Consider the following 13,518-nt stretch of genomic DNA (forward strand, 5'->3'; position numbering starts at 1 on the left):
GATTAATTTACTTATTCTCCAAATATTTTCGTAGCTAAACTAGCTTCGGATACCCAATCTTGTTTTAGTCGTAGTTTCTTCATTACAACTCCGTTTTTGTTGGTTCAACTTGCCACTTCCTTGGATCGAGTCAAATTTTAAGAATATGAACTGAAAATACCTTAATTTGTATTCGAAATCATAGGTTATAGGTCAAACTTTGGTGAAACTTATGAAAGTGATCATTTTCCATCATAAAAACAACATTTGATGATCATTTTTCTAAAAATACTTACACTTTGAGTTATACCATGAAATTTTTATGTGTTAACATATTCATAAGAAATATCATTTTTCCAGAACATGAACTTCCAATTCAAAGTTCAAGATGGTTTTTAATTATCCAACCCAAAACAGCCCCCGGTTGCACTCCGACGACGTAGATTCAGTTTTTAAGATGTTCTTTGTAAAACCAAGTTATATCTTGTTAGGTTAGCATATCATTATGATATATTACAGGTCTTAAAGTGTTTTAAAAGTCAAGTTAGAAGGATCTATTTAGTTTGCGAACAAGTTTGAAATCATTCAAACTATGTTCTTGTTGTTATAATTTTATACCACAAAATAAGATAGCTATATGAATATGAATTGAACAAGATTATGAACAAGGTTACTACCTCAAGTTACATGGACATAGTTACTGCAAAAGATAAGAAATAATCTTGGAATCAAAGAGTGGTGAAGTTAGATCAAAAGGTTGGAAGTAAACTTCTTCAAATGGGTGGTTATTTTGATATGTTCTTGAAAGAGTTTTCTTATGGTGTTTAAGGCTTGTAATTGAAGCTAAATGATGGGGAAAATGCTTGGAGATGATCAAGTATGAAGTTAGGAGTATTTTGAGAGAGAAATGAGGGTGTAGGTATGAGAAAATGGAGTGAAAAAAATGGTGTTCATTTATAAAAACGTTTTTAGTTTATAAAGAAAGAAAAGGATTCCTAATTTTGTTTTCTTACTAATAATTCATACTACTTGACAAATTATAGTTACCTCATATCTAGGGCAGTAATAATGTTGATTAGGATGTTGATTTGATGTGTATATACTAATAGTAAATACGTATAGAAGCTGGGTATGATACGGGTACATATAGCCTAGATATACGTATAGAAATCTTGAGGAAACGGAACGAGAATTCAAATATAGCTATCTTTTGTGAATATACTTATATTGTTTTATGTATTTAAGTCCTTAAAAAGTGATTAAATACATTATATATACGATACATGTATAAGCATTATAGATTATAAGTATATATATCAAAGAATGTTACGTATAGTTATCGTTTTGAAAACTTAAGTTAGTAGTTTCAAAATATACTTATAACTCATTGTCATTAGTACACAATGAGATGTTAAACCATCCTTAGATCATGTTAAATATATATAAATACATATATATACACAAACGTATAATTATCGTATGTTATATAGTTCGTGATATCATCGGTCATATTAGACGGTCAAACGTTGTGTAAAACTCTTTTTAAAAACACAAGTCTCAACAATTTGGATTGCTTATCATGTTGGTATGGTTTAATTTATGTAAATATTAATCTCATAAGTATAATTTGGTCAAAAAATTCCGGGTCATTACAGTACCTACCCGTTAAAGAAATTTCGTCCCTGAAATTTGATAGAGGTTGTTATGGATAACAATAAGAAGGTTTTCATGACAAATATAAGGTGATAATGGAGTTTTATTATCATTGAGTAATGTAGATAAAACGATTCGATTATGCGAAGAATATAAATGAGACTATCGGAAAAGAGTGAGATGAGTAAAATATATTCGTCTTAACCGATGACGTAGTTATGATTGATTTCCGGGATTTAAGGGATTTAAAGAGAATCTTACGTAATAAGATTTGGTTCTTTGGTGATTAAGGAAATCAGGATCTTCTTTGATTATATGCAATAATCTGTTTCGATTGCTCTGTCGGATATTTCACTATAAATTTACCCCTTCGTTTCCTTATTTTCCACGACTCATACCTTTTATTCTTTCTCCCTTGATTCTTACTTTAAAGCATTCATCAATATGCTCCATCCAGTCCTGATTCTTGATATACTCCTAAATTTTATATCTGTCATTCTTTTTTTTCATCTACCACCAGAAGAATCTATTTACTTCTACTATACTCTTGTGTTTATAGTGTTTCTAATTCTCCCGTGTCTCTATATTGCTATCTGTATCGATATACATGGTTTGTAATTTCGGTGTTATTATCGAAGTTTATATTCTTCATTATTTTTCGGAGCTTCATGCTTTCATTTTCTCTTCCCGACTTCGAGTCAAGTGAGTAATGGTCCGGAATTCGTAGATATGAAATTCAGAATGAACATAGCTAATGCTCTAAGAAGAAAATGGTAATAGAACGATTTTGATTTGTTAAATTACCAGAATACCCTGGAGAAGACCGAGTCATCCAGAAAAATATTCTCTTGATATGTTTAGAGATTAGATAGAATGTAAGAGTCGTGTAAATGGCGCATGATGATCACATGATGACGGTACTGTGAATCATCATGCTTCATTAGAAACTCAGCATGACTTACTGTAAGATAATGACGTTGATCAAGTGTCATTATATTATACTAATCCATGCTTCAGTTCCCAACACTACTTCAAAACATTCATATTTTAAACTCGAAGGTTTCAGAATTTAGAAACTAACACAGTTTCTTTTATGTTGCAGATATTACGGAGAGATAAATGATCTCAGATAAGAATAGTTGTGAAAATATCGCCAGAAATATGGAGGATATTTATAATAGAACATACGAGAATATCTTAGAATTTCTAATATCAATGGATGATGAAGAAGATTTGTCTGTGAAGGTTTAGAATGAGAAATAAGATGTTTGCTAACAATTTCAGCAGGCACAGAATCATTTGGATTCTTTGAAGGCAAACTTATTCTTGTAATTTGTCCACGGCTTTCTTCATAGTTTCACATAATCCGCTTTTTGGTACTAAATTTTCTATCGAGCGTTCCTAACACTCCTTTCTTTATCATCAAAATTTTGGCCATTAAGATCATCTACAACATGCTGCTTCGTCAGCATTTTCAAAGTTAACTGATCTGGGTCATCGGTTATCAAACTGAGGTAGTTTTAGGAGAATTGTGTTTTTAGAATGATTAATCGCTGATGGTAATATTGTGGAATATAAAAGGTTCCCAAGTAATAATAAAGAGTACGCATATATATCGCGGTTATAATAAAGTTGTTTCGGATGAAAAGTCAGAGTTGACTTGCTGGAGCTGTGACAAAATTAGCTACTTTGGAAAGGGATTGCAAAACGATCTTCGGTAATAACAATGTCAAAGGAACTAGAACAGATACGTGTCAAACGTTTACTCAGTTTCCGAGGGTTTTTCAGGTGCATAACTATATGCATCAATCTTTTCTTCCGTAGATGAAGTGCGGTTGGTTTATCCTCTCGATTGAGGTGTTTTTAAGAATCATGATAGATTTGAACGCTGATTGTAATCGTCGAGATACAATGAGGTTTAAGATGAAATCAAGTGGCAATCTTGAAGAAATGTTTAGTTTCATATGTTATAATCAATATTTTAATTTATTTTAATTGTCCAATGTCATTAGTCCACAGTCGATAGTCCACAGTAACAGTCCAATAATTCATATATAGTTTAATATATAATATACGAATTAATTAATACGTGTCGTGACCCGTATACCTCTCAGACTCAATCACAACTCAAACTATATATATTATTGTAGAATCAACCTCAACCCTGTATAGAGAACTCGATCATTACTGCATATAGAGTGTCTATGGTGATTCCAAATAATATATATAGATGCGTCGATATGATATGTCAAAAAATTGTATACATGTCCCGATATTTAAAGTGCGTAAAATAATTACAGAAATTAAATGACGATAAATAAAAGTGTGATAATTAAATTGCGATAAATAAACTGCGATAAATAAAATGTAATCAGTTAGCTAGGAACAGTTAGCTGGAACAGTTAGCGTGGATTCTTTACAAAATTTTTCATAGTTAATTTGTTTGTTTCTAACATATTTTATTTTGTCATATGTTTTCTTCATATGCCACTTGTTGGATTCTGGGAAGTCAAAATCCAAATATGAAATTGAATGAAAATGGTTATCCTGCGGTGAACGGATACGTATATCGGTGGTTGTAAGTAGGATAGTAAATGACTGTTGAATCAACTTCGACGAATGTACAATGTAACTTATTAAGATGAAATCTAATTATTCCTCGGGTATTACCTACCCGTTAAAAAAAAATTTTCACCATTAATATTTTGTACAAAAGAACTTTTAATTACAATCTTTATGAAAACATACATACATATATATTTTCTTCAGATGAAATCATGAATTTAATGAGTTAATATGATATTAATCTCATTTGCTTTTCGGTTTGAGCTAGAATATGAAATCTCTAAAACTTTTTGAAACCACATATTCTTCGCAGAATATCAATGAAGTTATGGATCAATACTTCATCGTTCATTATTGTTGGTACTCCTTGGTATCAATGGTGCGTATGATGTTGATGTTTGTGGGACATATTATGATGTCTAGACGTGTGATGCGGATGTTGTTTGTTAGTGGTGATGATGGTATTGTTGATGTTATTAATGGTGGTGCTGATTATGCTGCTGGTGCTGCTGCTGGTGTTTGCAATCTTCGCACCATGTTCTCCAAAGCCGTCACACGAGCGCAAAGTTCGTTAACTTCTGCTAGTACACCGGGATGATTGGCGGTTGAAGCGAGCGAATGAAAAAGATTTGTAATATGGGATAGTATATAATCATGACGAGATACTCTAGAAATGAGAGAGAAAATGGTGTTTCGAATAGGTTCGCCGGTAAGTGCTTCAGGTTCATCGCCAAGAGGGCAATTTGGTGGATGGAATGGATCACCTTCTTCTTGTCTCCAGTGATTTAGTATATTACGAACCCATCCCCAATTCATCCAGAATAGATGATGGGAAATTGGTTGATCCATTTCGGTGACACTGCTTTCGGAGCCCGAATGGAAATCCATATCGGCATAACTGTCGGAATCTGAAGAATTCGAACTAGATGCGGAATCCATCTTGTATAATGGGGAAAATGAATTTTTGGTATGGAATAGATTATAGGAGTTAGATTTGGTACTCTTCAATACATAATTTACATATGTATATATAATACCAAAATCCCGTAAATTACGGAGAATCTTTGAAAAGATATCAGTCAAAGTTCGCAATAATAGATATGCTAAGAAAAGAATTCGTCTATACACTATCAATGCAGTAAATGCAGTAAAACATGTCTAGACTTATGAATGATAAGCAGGTAATTTCCTAAGGATAATAAGCAGATGATTTCCGACTAGAAATGATAAGCAAAACTTTTGACATGTAGACACGGTCGAAGTCCAGACTCATTAATGTATCCTAACAACTACTAGTTAGACACACTAATGCAAGACCTGGTTCGCTACGACCACCGCTCTGATACCAACTGAAACGACCCGTCCTAATCCACCTGGACGAAGTCATCAACATTTGGTCCCATTGCGATGATCAGCTCCAAGTAATGTCCTTATATTGAGCAAATGCACAGCGGAAGACTTAATTCGTACCTGAGAATAAACATGCTTTAAAGTGTCAACCAAAAGGTTGGTGAGTTCATACATTTATCATAACAATCATTTCAATATGTTAATAGACCACAAGATTTCATAATCATAAACATAATACACTCGCAAGTGTATGTAAAGTATTCTAAGTGGTTGAGCACTTGGTAACCATACTTAACATTTAATCAACGTCGCATATTCCCTTTATTATGAAATCTCACTACACCGTACCAAGTGTAGTCACCAAAACGAAGTACTGTGCAACCGTTGAATACTGGTCGTCCAGTCCGGTTGGGGTTGTCAGGCCCGATAGATCTATCAACAGGATTCGTGTTTACAATACCCATGTAAATAGTAGTTACCAAGCTATAGGGAAATATAACAGTGGTACAACTCAACGTAGAATATATTTTTAAGTACTTGTGTCTATTTTGTAAACATTTATAAAAGCATATTTTTAAGTACTTGTGTCTATTTTGTAAACATTTATAAAAGCAGCGCATGTATTCTCAGCCCAAAAATATATATTGCAAAAGCAATTAAAAAGGGAGCAAATGAAACTCACTTTTGCCTTGAAGGTATTTAATTCGACTTGGTCTCCGATAGATATCACGAACCTAACCATATATATAATATATCAACATATTTTCTTTTTAAGTAATTGTTACATATATATATACTTTTAATACTTTTAATATTTTCTTAGTCCGTAGTTAGCAGTCCGATGTTAGTGGTCCACAATTAGTTGCTTAAATAAAATAAATAAAGACCCCATCATATTCGTATTGATCAGAATTAATCTCGACCCATGGTACCATGTTGTCAAATGACGTGTTGCGTACATAAAGTATCGTGTTGTCAAATGACGTGTTGCGTACAATCATGAGGTCTTATGATTAATCTTCTCGTGTTATTTACGGGTGGTCCTGAAATATATAAAATCAAATCATAAGTAATTATATATAAAATATCATATTTATTAGAAAAGATATGATTAATTTACTTATTCTCCAAATATTTTCGTAGCTAAACTAGCTTCGGATACCCAATCTTGTTTTAGTCGTAGTTTCTTCATTACAACTCCGTTTTTGTTGGTTCAACTTGCCACTTCCTTGGATCGAGTCAAATTTTAAGAATATGAACTGAAAATACCTTAATTTGTATTCGAAATCATAAGTTATAGGTCAAACTTTGGTGAAACTTATGAAAGTGATCATTTTCCATCATAAAAACAACATTTGATGATCATTTTTCTAAAAATACTTACACTTTGAGTTAAACCATGAAATTTTTATGAGTTAACATATTCATAAGAAATATCATTTTTCCAGAACATGAACTTCCAATTCAAAGTTCAACATGGTTTTTAATTATCCAACCCAAAACAGCCCCCGGTTGCACTCCGACGACGTAGATTCAGTTTTTAAGATGTTCTTTGTAAAACCAAGTTATATCTTGTTAGGTTAGCATATCATTATGATATATTACAGGTCTTAAAGTGTTTTAAAAGTCAAGTTAGAAGGATCTATTTAGTTTGTGAACAAGTTTGAAATCATTCAAACTATGTTCTTGTTGTTAAAATTTTATACCACAAAATAAGATAGCTATATGAATATGAATTGAACAAGATTATGAACAAGGTTACTACCTCAAGTTACATGGACAAAGTTACTGCAAAAGATAAGAAATAATCTTGGAATCAAAGAGTGGTGGAGTTAGATCAAAAGGTTGGAAGTAAACTTCTTCAAATGGGTGGTTATTTTGATATATTCTTGAAAGAGTTTTCTTATGGTGTTTAAGGCTTGTAATTGAAGCTAAATGATGGGGAAAATGCTTGGAGATGATCAAGTATGAAGTTAGGAGTATTTTGAGAGAGAAATGAGGGTGTAGGTATGAGAAAATGGAGTGAAAAAAATGGTGTTCATTTATAAAAACGTTTTTAGTTTATAAAGAAAGAAAAGGATTCCTAATTTTGTTTTCTTACTAATAATTCATACTACTTGACAAATTCTAGTTACCTCATATCTAGGGCAGTAATAATGTTGATTAGGATGTTGATTTGATGTGTATATACTAATAGTAAATACGTATAGAAGCTGGGTATGATACGGGTACATATAGCCTAGATATACGTATAGAAATCTTGAGGAAACGGAATGAGAATTCAAATATAGCTATCTTTTGTGAATATACTTATATTGTTTTATGTATTTAAGTCCTTAAAAAGTGATTAAATACATTATATATACGATACATGTATAAGCATTATAGATTATAAGTATATATATCAAAGAATGTTACGTATAGTTATCGTTTTGAAAACTTAAGTTAGTAGTTTCAAAATATACTTATAACTCATTGTCATTAGTACACAATGAGATGTTAAACCATCCTTAGATCATGTTAAATATATATAAATACATATATATACAAAAACGTATAATTATCGTATGTTATATAGTTCGTGATATCATCGGTCATATTGGACGGTCAAACGTTGTGTAAAACTCTTTTTAAAAACACAAGTCTCAACAATTTGGATTGCTTATCATGTTGGTATGGTTTAATTTATGTAAATATTAATCTCATAAGTATAATTTGGTCGAAAAATTCCGGGTCATTACAGTTGTTCACAAGTTTTGTGGATGCAAACTCAACTCTTGGACTATGGCTTTAAGATTTCTAAGACCCCGATCTATTGTGATTCACAAAGTGCTATTGCAATAACAAGCAACCCGGTTCAGCATTCTAAAACTAAACACATAGATATTCATTATCATTTCATTAAGGACCATGTAGAGAAAGGGGATATAGAGTTATACTTTGTGCCTACTAAAGTGCAATTAGCTGACATGTTCACTAAACCTTTAGATGAACTTAGGCTAAATTTCTTGATCAAAGAGATTGGCATGGTAGAGTATAGTGCTTGATATTCCTTAGATCTTGTAACGACCCGGATTTTTTCGATCATTTTATACTTATGAGATTAATATTTACATAAATTAAACCTTACCAACATGATAAGCAATCCAAATTGTTGAGATTTATGTTTTTAAAAAGAGTTTTACACAACGTTTGACCGTCCAATTTGACCGATGATATCACGAACTATATAATAAATGATAATTATACGTTTGTGTATATATATGTATTTATATATATTTAACATGATCTAAGAATGGTTTAACGTCTTATTGTGTACTAATAACAATAAGTTATAAGTATACTTTGAGACTACTAACTTAAGTTTTCAAAATGATAATTATACGTAACGTTATTTGACATATATACCTTTAACCTATAATACTTATACAAGTATCGTATAAATATGTATTTAATCACTTTTAAAGGGCTTATATACATAAAACAATATAAGTATATTTACAAAAGATAGCTATATTTGAATTCTCGTTCCGTTTCCTCAAAATTTCTACATGTATACCTAGAGTATATGTACTCGTATCATACCCAGCTCCTATACGTATTTACTATTAGTATATACACATCACAATTACTTTATTAGCAGCCATGAGTCAGCCAATTTTAGATCTTAGCATGCATGATTAATCAATTTGGCATATTACAAGACTTTTGCACAATATTACAAATTTATACATCTTTTCACCACCATTTATACTCCATTCCAATTTCATTTTTACTACACATTTTCTCTAACAAAAAACACACTCTTAGGAACCTTAAGTGTTCTTCAACAATTCAGCAAGTTACCATGAAGATCTAGCTTCAAAAACAAGCCTTAATCTTCATAAGAAAAACCTTCCAAGAACACTTCAATAACCTTCCAAAAATACAAGTTTACTTCCAACCTTTTGATCCAACTCCACCACTATTTTGATTCTAAGATTTTTCTCATCTTTTACAGTAACTTTGTCCAAGTAACTTAAGGTAGTAACCTTGTTCATAACCTTATTCGATTCATATTTATATAGCTATCTTATTTTGTGTTGTAAAATTTTAACAACAAGAACATAGTTTGAATAATTTCAAACTTGTTTGCAAACTAAATAGATCCTTCTAACTTAACTTTTAAAACACTTCAAGACCTATAATATATCATAATGATATTCTAACTTAACAAGATATAACTTGGTTTTACAAAGAACATCTTAAAAACTGAATCTACGTCGTCGGAGTGCAACCGGGGGCTGTTTTGGGTTGGATAATTAAAAACCATCTTAAGCTTTGAATTGAAAGTTCATGTTCTGGAAAAATGATATTTCTTATGAATATGTTAACACATAAAAATTTCATGGTTTAACTCAAAGTGTAAGTATTTTTAGAAAAATGATCATTAAATGTTGTTTTTTTGATGGAAAATGATCACTTTCATAAGTTTCACCAAAGTTTGACCTATAACCTGTGATTTCGAATACAAACTAAGGTATTATCAGTTCATATTCTTAAAATTTGACTCGATTCAAGGAAGTGGCAAGTTGAACCAACAAAAACGGAGTTGTAATGAAGAAACTACGACTAAAACAAGATCGGGTATCCGAAGCTAGTTTAGCTACGAAAATATTTGGAGAAAAATTAAATTAATCATATATTTTCTAATTAATATGATATTTCATATATATTTACTTATGATTTGATTTTATATATTTCAGGACCACCCGTAAACAACACGAGAAGATTAATCATAAGACCTCATGATTGTACGCAACACGTCATTTGACAACACGATACTTTATGTACGCAACACGTCACTTGACAAAATGGTACCATGGGTCAAGATTAATTCTGATCAATACGAATACGACGGGGTCTTTATTTATTTTATTTAAGCAACTAATTGTGGACCACTAACATCGGACTGCTAACTACGGACTAAGAAAATATTAAAAGTATTAAAAGTATATATATATATATATATATATATATATATATATATATATATATATATATATATATATATATATATATATATGTAACGATTACTTGAAAAGAAAATATGTTGATATATTATATATATGGTTAGGTTTGTGATATCTATCGGAGACCAAGTCGAGTTAAATACCTTCAAGGCAAAAGTGAGTATATAGTCCCACTTTTAAACTCTAAATATTTCGGGATGAGAATACATGCATTTTATAATTTACGTTATGGACACAAGTGATTAAAAATATATATTCTACGTTGAGTTGTACCACTGGCATACTTCCCTGTAACTTGGTAACTATTATTTACATGAGGTATTGTAAACGCGAATCCCGTTGATAGATCTATCGGGCCTGACAACCCTAACCGGACTGGACGACCAGTATTCAACGGTTGCACAGTACTTCATTTCGGTGACTACACTTGGTACGGTGTAGTAAGATTTCATAATAAAGGGAATATGCGACGTTGATTAAATGTTAAGTATGGTTATCAAGTGCTCAACAACTTAGAATATTTTTATTAAAACGTTTATATATGAAATCTTGTGTTCTATATTTATAACGCTGCCGGCATTAAACCTATATCTCACCAACTTTATGTTGACGTTTTAAGCATGTTTATTCTCAGGTGATAACTAAAAGCTTCCGCTGCAACATGCTGAATTTAAGCAAGATCTTGAGTATGCATATTGTGTCAAAAATAAAACTGCATATCGGAGGATTTGTAATGTAAAATATGTTGGAAGTCGTATTGTTATTATCACATGTAAAGTTTGTAAGTCTAAGATTATCGCTAAACGATAATCATTATTAAGTTGTTTAAACCTTGTATTTGTAATAAAAGCTATGGTTTGTATTGTAAAAACGAATGCAGTTTTTGAAAAATGTCGCATATAGAGGTCAATACCTCGCGATGAAATCATATGTTATTGTATTCGTCCTTATGGTTAAGGTCAGGTTATGACATGTGGTATCAGAGCGTTGGTCTTAGAGAACCAGAAAATTTGCATTAGTGTGTCTTATCGAGTTTATTAGGATGCATTAGTGAGTCTGGACTTTGACCGTGTTTGATTTCGAAAACTATTGCTTATCCTTGTTGGTTAAGAAAAAATTAATATGTAAATATTATGTGATACTAACGTGCTAGTTGTTATGTGATAGATGTCTGGCTTAGAACTTGTTATCACATTCAGCGACTCCGAACCAGAATCTTCAGATGGTGTTCCAGTCATTAACCTGTCCGATGATGAAAACGATACCTTTGGGGAAGACTCACAATTTTCGGATGAATCAATTGAAGAGGAACCGGAAAGTGATCATGAGGAGGAAGAAATACAGGAAATTACGAAAGACAAGTTTGAAAGAGGAAAGAAACGAAAGGCTACTGAATTGGAAAATCCAAATCCCAAGTTTAGTGAGGATGTTGTGGCACCAACTCCACCAGACACTTCCACCCCTATTCCCGCTATTCCTATTAGTTCTATCCCGGCATCCAGTTCTTCAGCCCCTCCGCAAAAACGCAGGGAGACAGTCAAGATAACCTATAAGCGATTTCTTTGAACACAAACGTTTTGGGTTAAATGATGCGCTGTTGTTTTAAACCATGGGATCATATAACGTTTTGTATAATATTACTAGTGTGGTTTGCTTAATGTTTGATGTAAGATAAGCATATGTAAAATAGTGAAGTGTGAAATGCAATAATTTTCCATGGTTGAGTATTATTTGGGTGATAGTAATTGATTTCTGTACTAAGCTATTAAGTATGAACTTTAACGGGTAGGTACTACCCTAGATATAATTATAAAACGCTAATAAGAAGAAAAGGATTTTATAATAATAACTGGTTCATATTATTAATAAGCTACGATGTACAGTAAATACATACTACATCTATAATATTCCATGTGAATAATTATTTTTTTTCATTCTTATTGAAGATTATGGCGCGATTGAACCGAATGACGGAACAAGAAATCGAGGAACTCATCAATCAGCGAGTGGATGACAGAATGTTATGGGTCGAGGCTGCGAGAGGTGCTGCAGTTAACCCAAATCCTCGTGTGGGATGTACTTACAAAACTTTTCAAGGTTGCAAGCCCTCATCATTCAGTGGAACAGAAGGACCAGTCGGTTTAACCCGGTGGATCGAAAAGATTGAGTCTGTGTTTAAAATCAGTGGTTGTATTGAGAAGGACATGACCAAGTATGCATCGTGCACCTTACAAGATAGTGCACTCACATGGTGGAAAAACTATGTGAAGGCCGTAGGAGGAGATGTAGCTTATGATACTCCCTGGGAAGAATTCAAAACAATGCTAATCAACGAGTATTGTCCAAGGAACGAGGTTAGGAAGTTGGAAGCTGAATTACGAAACCTGAAAGTTGTTGGTACTAAACTCACCAACTACAATCAGCGATTCATGGAATTAGCTTTGCTATGTCCCGAATTGGTACCAACCGAAGAACGGAAGATAGAACTGTACAAAGATGGTTTGCCTAAAAATGTCAAAGCAAATGTTACAGCATCGAAAACCAAGACTATTCACGAAGCCATCACCATGGCAAACGAGTTGATGGACCAGATTATTTTGGATAAGAACACCGATGTCAAGACATCAGGAAACAAAAGAAAGTGGGAAGGTAATCATCAACAATCCAACAAGAAACAAGAAACCACGCAAGGTGCGGGTAGCGGTTCGAACTCAGGTTACAAAGGACGAAATCCTTTATGTAACAGATGCCACAAACATCACTCTGGTTATTGTAATGTGATGTGCGAAAATTGTAATCGAAGGGGTCATCTTGCTGAAGATTGTCGGATTCCTGTTACAAATACAAATGGCACCAAGACTCCTGCCACTAATGCAAATAGAACTGCCTTGGCCACTGTTACTTGTTATGGGTGTGGGAAACAGGGTCATTATAAGATCCAGTGTTCGAATCCAGAGAA

Source organism: Rutidosis leptorrhynchoides, chromosome 4, assembly GCF_046630445.1.
Source record: "Rutidosis leptorrhynchoides isolate AG116_Rl617_1_P2 chromosome 4, CSIRO_AGI_Rlap_v1, whole genome shotgun sequence".
NCBI lineage: Eukaryota > Viridiplantae > Streptophyta > Magnoliopsida > Asterales > Asteraceae > Rutidosis > Rutidosis leptorrhynchoides.